Below are 9307 nucleotides of genomic sequence, written 5' to 3' on the forward strand. Positions count from 1 at the left end.
TATGTTTCCCTATGGGCAAGTATTCTCCAGTGTTTCTCTATGGGCAAGCATAGCTTCTCCATGAAATGCCTAGATATAGGATGAGGGACACCAGGCTTAACAAAACTGCATGTGAAAGGGGTCTAGGAGTCCTAGTAGACCTCCAGTTGAACACGAGTCAACAGTGTGATGCAGCAGCTAAAATGGCCAATACTATTCTAGGCTGCATCAATAGAAGTATAGTGTCTAGATCAAGGGAAGTAATTGTGCCACTCTATTCTGCTCTGGTCAGGCCCCACCTGGAATACTGTGTCCAGTTCTGGGCACCACAATTCAAAAAGGATGTGGAGAAACTGGAGCATGTTTAAAAGAGGGCAACCAAAATGGTGAAGGGTCTGGAAACCATACCTTATGAGGAAAGACTCAGGGAGCTGAGGATCTTTAGTATGGAGAAGAGACGGTTAAGGGGTGATATGATAGTCCTGTTTAAGTATTTGAAGGGGTGTCATATTGAGGATGGAGCAAGCTTTTTTTTTTTTTGCTGCTCCAGAGGCTAGAACATGGAAGAATGGATGCAAGCTGCAGGAAAAGAGATTCCACCTCAACATTAGGAGCAACATCTTGACAGTAAGGGTTGTTCAACAGTGGAACACACTCCGTCAGAGTGTAGTAGAGTCTCCTTCCTTGGAGGTCTTTAAACAGAGGCTGGATGGCCATCTGTCGGACATATGTTGACTGAGAGAGTTCCTGCATGGCAATATGGGGTTGGACTGGATGGCCCTTGTGGTCTCTTCCAACTCTACGATTCTATGATTCTCTGGGCAAGTATGGTTTCCATATGGACAAGTATTCTCCAGTGTTTCTCCCTGGGCAAGTATGGTTTCCCTGTGGGCAAGTACTGTCATTTGTTTTAGTACAGTATGTCCATCCCGGCGAAAGGGCACCTGGACAACCAAATACCCTGCTGCCAAATAGGCTATGGGAGTGTGGGCATTTTATATGTGAGAACTAGTTAAGGGTTTTGAGGAATGGCTGTGAGGTTGCATCCATCCTCACAGGATGCTGTATACATGTGGAATCCAGACACAGTGATCAGACACATCCTCCCTTTCCAGGACATGCCCTCCTTCTGTCCAGGAGGAATTCCAAAATGTTCTTTATTTTGAGCATCACTAAAAAGCATGAACTGATATTTATATGAGTGTTTTAAGCTTTTATTTGGTAGTGTCCTCCATTTTGGCTCACTCTGGGGCCACAACAAACTACAGTGCCCAGAATTCCATAGCAATGAGCCAGGGCAGTTAAAGTGGTGTCAAACCGGGTTATTTTGCCAGTGTGGATGCCACCCTCCTCTTCAACTTCCTGCCTCTGGAGATTATCACATGATGGCCAATTCAGCAATAACTGCAGTAGTGAAAATAAAAAACAACAATAGCACTATAATGCTCAATGGTTTCACACAGCCACACAATCACACAATTAAAAATATCACAATGGCGTTTCATAAATGAATTGTTAGAATATTGTGGTTGATCATTTTGCACATGTGCCATTTCGCAAATCCTGTTCCTGACTGCACAGAATAAAGATCGCAAAATAAAATTGATTACTTCAGCACAGTGTTATAATCCAGCATTAACTAAATTGGGCCCCATAGCTTGAGAAAAGACTGAAATCCACCGCAAAAACTGAGAACAGATTGCGACCACCGCAACGCATTCTGGGTATCCCTAGTTATCTGCCCAATAGCAGTAGTGAAGCACAATTGACTTTCACACTATTGTAATCGCGCTTCATGCCTGCTGTTATGAATGCATTCACGGGAGTTCCCCATGAATGGTTTGTTGCTGGAGCATTGCGGATTATTCATGGGAGAACTCCCAAACACACGCAACGTCATTTGTAAATCTTTCTCGCAATGGCACGATTTAGCCAGGATTGTGCCTTTTCTTCCCTCTTTTCCTCCCGTGTGATAAACCCCTCTCTCACATTTGAGCGTTCCTTGCGAGGGGATGGTGAGAGGGTGGCCTCATTCACTCCAGGTGTTCACTGAGGGAGGCAGAGACACACCTTCTGACCCAAAAGAGGAGCTCTAATTCTAGCTCTCTGCTCTTTAATAAAACTTGTCTTCCCTGCAGCTGTAAAAACCGCCTCTGTGAAACCCTCCTCATTATTTCAGAACGCCCATTTAGAAGAAAGGCCGGCGAAGACGATCTCTGTCATTAGAAATGGAGGCGGCAACCCCCACTGCCACTTCAATCGCCTTGCCTCAGCCTCCCAGATTTCATGGGTCACTAAACGTATTGTGGCCCTGCTTCTCAGAGGCCTAGGCAGAAAACCTTCTGCCATTTCCTCATGGTGAATTGCTAGAGGGACACACATCTCTCTCCCCTTCCTTTCCTCCCTCCCTCTTCCATCTCCATCCCCACATGAGCCCCAGGCCACAGTGCTCTCGTCTGCCACTGCATCTCAAACACCTGTTTTGTTTTTCAAGTTACAAATACCCCACAGCTCACTTTTACCCCACACAAAATTTACAGACGTCTCTCCATAGACACAATTTTTTAATCCATCGATTCAACGATCCATGGCTTGAAAATATTAAACACACACACATGCATACACAATAAATGCAAAATATATATCTTTTATCCACAGATTCAAACATCCATGGCTTAAAATATTCAAAAAACAATATACATTCCAAAAAGCAAGCCTTGATTTTGTCATTTTAAATAAAGGGGGCCATTTCACAATGCCATTGTATTTAATGAGACTTGAGCATCCACAGATTTTGGTATCCACATCTTGGATGTTGACAATCTGGAGCATATCCAGAGGAGGGCGACCAAAATGGTGAAGGGTTTGGAAACCATGCCTTATGAGGAAAGACTTAGGGAGCTGAGTATGTTTAGCTTGGAGAAGAGATGGTTACGAAGTGATATGATAACCCTGCTTAAGTATTTGAAGGGGTGTCACATTGAGGATGGAGCAAGCTTGTTTTCTGCTGCTCCACAGACTAGAACACAGAACAATGGATGCAAGCTACAGGAAAAGAGATTCCACCTCAATGTTAGGAGGAACCTCCTGACAGTAAGGGCTGTTTGACAGTGAAATATGCTCCCTCAGAGGGTGGTGGAGTCTCCTTCTTTAGAGGAGTTGGATGGCCATCTCTCAGGGGAGCTTTGATTGAGAGTTCCTGCATGGCAAGGGGTTGGACTGGATGATCCTTGGGAACTCTTCCAACCTTGTGATTCTATGATGTTGCCCAGATAAAATGGAGGAGTTTATTCCACATCAGGTACACCCATTAATCGGCTCAATATTATTGATGAAGTTGGACATAAAAGAATGGGTTACAAGTTTCATCACAGTATTATGGAGTTCTACACAATGAGTTCACCAGCATTGGGATTAGAACCATAAACATTATGGGAGTTCCAGAAAAGGATAAAATACAGTCAGCCCTCCTTATACACAGATTTTCTATCCACGGATTCAAGCATCCACAGCTTGTGAACACTTGAAAAATATACAAATCCCTATAGGCAGACCTTGATTTTGCCCTTTTATATAAAGAAAACCGTTTTGCTATCGCATTATATTTAATAGGCCTTGAGCATCTACAGATTTTGGTATCCATGGAGGTCCTGGAACCAAATCCCAGTGGATAATGAAGGCCCACTGTGTGTTTAAGACTAAACAACGTGTGACCAACATCCCAAATTTTTAAATCCAAAATTCTGCTCCAGGAAAATCCAGTTACCTTTTACACTAAAAAGATAGTTGGAAATTAAATGATGCATGTACCCAAGACAAGAGGACTAAGTACAGGTATGTGGAACTGCTCTGTAGAAGCTGTATACTCGTAATGTAATTTAACTGGGGTGGTACGGTTGTTCTCAAGCTAACCCTTCCCTGTTTCTGTCAGGACAGTAGTGAGGCAGCAGAAGGAGCTGGTGCCTGGAATGAAGAGGTCACCAAATGGTGGGGAGAATGGAGCTCCTGGTCTACCTGTTCCCGCACTTGTGGAGGGGGTGTGATGTCCCGGGAAAGGCACTGCTTACAGCAGCGGTAAGTAACTGAGCAGGGCAGTTGACACCACTGTTGGGCACATCACTGAAATAAATGATATTACCTGTGGTAAAAAAGATAGGAGATTAAAAACAGTGGGAGCAACCAGGTGGCAAAAATGCTTTCTAGGTGCCACTTTGTTCCGTTTGGCCCGGTTTCTCTGATTTCCTTTTCATGCTTAATTTGTGCCCCGTTCTCCTTTTTTAAATATAATTTGTGTTCTCATGGTCCCTACTGGTGTGTTTGCGAGGTACAGCAGCTAAACATCCTGAACTGATTCCCTGATTGAAAGGAAAGGAGGAGAGAACTGCACAATGACGATGACAGATTTCATTCTCATGAATTCCAGCAGCACTCTCTCATCCTCAGCCTGCCCACTCAAATTCCCATCCAGTTGGCCTGCAAAAGCTATGCAGAAGCCCCTACCTCCGCTTAAAGGAGTTGAATGAGACTCCCTGGGGAAGCACCTCTTTTAACCTGCTACTCTAGATCCCACGATGCTAATGAGAGCTGGCATCTAAGAGCTCACTATGCTATGCTTATCCTTCCCCCTCCCCAGTTCATTCCCCCAGTCCTTTTCTATTCCGCATGAACACACTTCTGAGTAGAGGAAGCCTGAACAAGGCCCCCCTTCCCTTCCTCTTTCCTTCCGTCAAAAAGAGTGTGTGGTGGGGCTACATCTTTTATGTGGGCTGGCTGGCTGCATAATTAGGGTCCGGATGTGCTGAGGTGCCTTCCGTCTGGAGATGGCAGTGATTATCAAACATACTTTGAAATAAACTGTTGTGTTGACAAGGGACACCAGTGTCTCTTTTAAAAAAAGAAAATGCTGTTCTGGTTCTGGTCACCCCATCTTTTAAAAAAGAAGTGTTTATAAGTATATACACCCAGATATAGCAGCAGTATTAAGAAAAGGAGGGGGCTATGGTCCATACCCCAGACTCATTAAAAGATGACGCATAAAACACAGTTTTGAATGAGCCTTCTGTCTTTCCTGTCAGTAGATGATCAATTCCTCGCCTGCCACTGGCCAGCTCAGTACCTCAGAGTTGAGCTAGGTAGCCTTTTCACACTGCAGATCAGGAAGCCTCAGTCTCGCCAAAGGAGGCCCAACTTCTTGGCCTTCTAATAGTGTTTGTGTTGGAAACTTGTGCATTGGGCTAAAATGGAAAAAGTTACTTTTTTGTTCTATGTCCCAGAATCCCCCAGCCAGAATGTCCATTGACCACACTGGATAGGTGTTTCTGAGTGTTATAGTCCACAAGGTAACTTGTCCAAGCTCTAGTTTTTGGAGGAATGATCACATTGGGGATGGCATTGTTGTGGCTTTGATAAAGGTGGAGACCTTCAATACTGAGGCCTGTTACAGACTGCCAAAATAAAGCTGCTTTGGGTCTCTTTGGAGGTATGCTATTTAAATGATGCATGGGTCCTAAGAGTCCGGAGGTCGTGCCAAAGCCACACTCCATTCCTAAACACTGGAGGGCAGCTTTGGTGCAGTTTCTGGATTCTTAGGATGCATGCATCATTTAAACAGCATACCTCCAAAGAGACCCGAAGCAGCTTTATTTTGGCAGTCTGATACTGGCTTCCCTAGGAATAAATCCCACTGAAGTCAGTGGAGTCAGTTTCTGAGTAGATGTGGATAAGACTGAATGGTCAGTAACTCAAAAGTGTCCAGTTAGTGCCTGTGTCCCTCTGTTTTCGAAGCCTGGAGTTATCCTTTACCCCACCTTGATGGATGATGATAAGGGCTTATTAATGCAGGGGAAACAGCACACAGCATGTGTTCAGAAACACTCTGAACATTTCCTGTTATTGAAAATGATTTCTGGACTGGGGTCTGATGAGTTCTGGTTCATGTCTAAATCCTATGGTTTATATTTTTTAAAAATATACACCTGTCACAATTTTGGAGTGGAATGCTTGTTTTCACGTTCCCCCTGCTTTGTGATGCCTCTATAACAACTAACATTGTTGTGTGTGTAGTTGTGACCTTGTAGCAATAACTTCTAGAATCTGACATTGTCATTCCATCCACAAGAAAGCTTTTTTCCTTGCAGGCTGCAAGTAGCTCAGGGGACAAATAGCAGCATGTGCGTGGGTCAGTCCAAGCACTACCAGCTATGCCAGCAGCAGGTAAGATCAATTTTCATAAATACTTATGTGGCCCTTGCAGACTTTGGTTTATTCTGTGGGCTGCTGATAGATTGAAATTAAAGCAGGGTCCACCTATATGCTGGCATCAGGATGTGCAGACTTTTATGACATATAATTGGGACAGAATGTAACTTACAACCAAGGATAAAATTGTCAGAGAGATCAGCATGTCAAATCTATTTCCGTATAAAATGAAGGGAGTGGAGCAGAAGTCAGGGGAGAGGAGCTTTGTGGCACCTTTAAGACTAACCAGTTTATTTTAGTGTGAGCTTTTGGGAATTACAATCCACTTCCAGGCGTACTGATAAAATACAAGATTCAGCTGGAATGGAGAATGGGGTGGAAACATACTGGAAATTATTTTTTTAGAAGGAGAGCTAGGGGAAAAAAAGCCTTTTTGGACTACAACAGTCCAGATCCTCCAACTATCATAAACAATGGACTTCTAGCCAAGGGATTCTGTGAGTGGTATGTTCTCGTAAAAGCAACTTCTTCCCCACTTCCCTTACCTTCTATTCATTCCCCCTCTGTGGCCGAGGGACCCTCTCCACAGGTTTATTTTATTTAAAGGACTGTCTACAGCCACTCTAACAGAAGCAAGAGGGAGAGGTGATTCTTTTGAACTCCCTCCTGTGAAAATCCCAGCAGCTAGCCACCTGTTGGAAGGAGAAGCCTTTTCTGAGCTGAACTCCAGCTGCAATTCCAGCCCCCACCCCAAGCCTTGGTTTCATACCAAAAACTGGCACACATCACTGCTATAAGATAAGATTTATTGTTGGTAAGTGCTGCAGCAGGTGGTTGGCAACAAAGAAAAGCATCACAGTCTTTTAGCTGACAAGGTCCGGCATCCCCTTGCACCAGGTGGTAAAACTGAATCCTGAAACAATGAATTCTGCCCACACTTTGGAGTTTATCAGATGTGAGTTTTTGGCAATTTTTCCTGCCCAAAAAGTCACTTTTGCACAACCAACATTGTGCAATAAAGCGATAAGGCAATGTTCTTCCAGACGTCATTCATTTCTACGGGATCCCGTTGCACAATGCTTCCGTAGTTTTAGCATCATTCCTTCTCTTTTTGGGCATTACGGGGGAAAAAGGAAAGTCCGGCAGTTGTCTCCCGTTATCCTTTCTAATGCGTTGCGAAATGGTTTGGTGTGGTAGGGAGTAACGCGACGCAAAAGTTACTGATTGCAAAGTTCCCATGATGCTGAGCTGCTTTTTCACCCCATTCCCTTCCGATGGCCTTCCTTTTTCAGGGCAACCTGGGGGAGGGGTTTTTGAGTGAGTGTGTGTGTGTGTGTATAAATGTGTGTTCTGAGTGAATATGTGCAGAGATACATTCTTTGTGTGAATGCAAACGTGCATATAATGTGTGTGTGTGTGTTTTGCCTTGATGTGTGATGGAGGAATACATAGGATGCTATAAATTAAGGGGACCCAAAAGGGTCATCAAGTCCCCCCTTCTTCTGAAGGAATACATAGGATGCCAGAGAGATGGGAGGAACCTCAAAGGGTCATCCAGTCCAGCCCCTTCTTCTGGCTTGAAGGAATACATGTGAATATAAAAAATGTGTGTGTTATCAGCTATTGTGGATACTGTGAATATGCAGAGAGATGTTTATTAGTATGTGTCTCTGACATATATGTGTATATATATATGTATATCTGTCTTGTCTGCCTGTATTTATAAAGAGGTGTGTGTGTGTGTATGCGTGTTCTATATGTATAGGTATAGGTATATGTATATGTGGTGGGGAGTGGGGTCTGTACCTATAGGTAAATCTAATCTATGCAAGGGACCCCCAAGGGCCATCCAATCCAGCCCCTTCTTCTGCCCTGAAGGAATACACAGGATGCCAGAGAGATGGAAGGGACCCCAAAAGGCCAGCCCCTTCTTCTTTTCTGAAGGAATAAATAGGACCCTAGAAATGGAAGGGATGCCAAAGGGCCATCCAGTCCAGCCCCTTCTAACCCTAACCCTTCCCCCCTCCTTTTTTTTAAAGAGCCAGGCACAAAATGCCCCAAAGTGCACACATTTTGACAAATAAACCTCTTATGATCTGCTCTTGGCCCCATTTTCAACCCCAAAATGCAAGTTAATGCATCCTGTATCCACCACTCCTTGCCAGCTCAGAATGCCTCTTGCACATGTAATAATAATAATAATAATAATAATAATAATAATATTCATCACCTCATAAATGCCAGAAAAGGATGTGATTGTCATGCATTCTTTTATGCATTTAAAAGCAATTCAGAGCTATCCCTGAATTCCTTGCAAAAGCATGTATCGTTTTGCCAATTGCCTAATTTACAAGAGCAACTAATGTAACATTCGCATTTTAGGATGTATTCTCAAAGGGAAAAAATTCTATATATAACGTGGCTGGCAGCTTGTTCCCTTTCCCTTTCATTTGCTGACTTCCAGGAAAGGGAAAATGTTGCAAAGGGCAAGAATATATATATTCCTCAAGAAAAAACAAAACAAAACATGCACACATTTTGCCAAAAATAATTTTTTAAAAAAGGGAGGAAAGTTCCTGATGGGAGCTCCCTTCGTGCTCTGCCTTTGACCTGACCTGAACTGTCCCCTTTCCTACTGCTTACACTTTGCCATTGCCTTCCACTGAGGCTGAGAGAGAGTGACCTATCAATTCCAACTGACCCATGCAATCAATTGGGAATAAAAGGGAAATGCAGCGCAGGCATTCCGACTGTAGCATCTGCATATAACACAAACAATAACAACAACAACAACAATAATAATAATGGCTCTTAAGTTCCAGGAGCGCAAGAGGGAACAAGCCACCCAAAAAATCATGTGCACATAAATTGTCAAAAGAGGCTGCCCTGCTGCATCTCCATTTCCCCACATCCCCAGCTTCTCTCCACAGCCCTATTTCCCTGGGCAATCCTCCTCTTCCTCTTTCTTCTTTCCGACCCTCCTCACCTCTCTCTGAGCTGCCCTGGCTCCTTCATCCTCCTCCTCCTGCTGCTCCATATAGGATGCCCTCCGTGGTTTCCTTCTCCCACGTCCCTCCCTCCTCTCCTCCTCCTCCGCCACATACTTTCCCATTCCCCACACCTCCCTATG

At 44.0% G+C, this 9307-nt stretch overlaps 1 pseudogene; it reads left to right on the forward strand.

Annotated features, from left to right (window-relative positions):
- LOC121929035 overlaps positions 1 to 9307 on the forward strand; it is a 45101-nt pseudogene that overhangs the window by 2904 nt on the left and 32890 nt on the right.

The sequence above is a fragment of the Sceloporus undulatus genome, chromosome 4, assembly GCF_019175285.1.
Source record: "Sceloporus undulatus isolate JIND9_A2432 ecotype Alabama chromosome 4, SceUnd_v1.1, whole genome shotgun sequence".
NCBI classification, from domain to species: Eukaryota; Metazoa; Chordata; class Lepidosauria; order Squamata; family Phrynosomatidae; genus Sceloporus; species Sceloporus undulatus.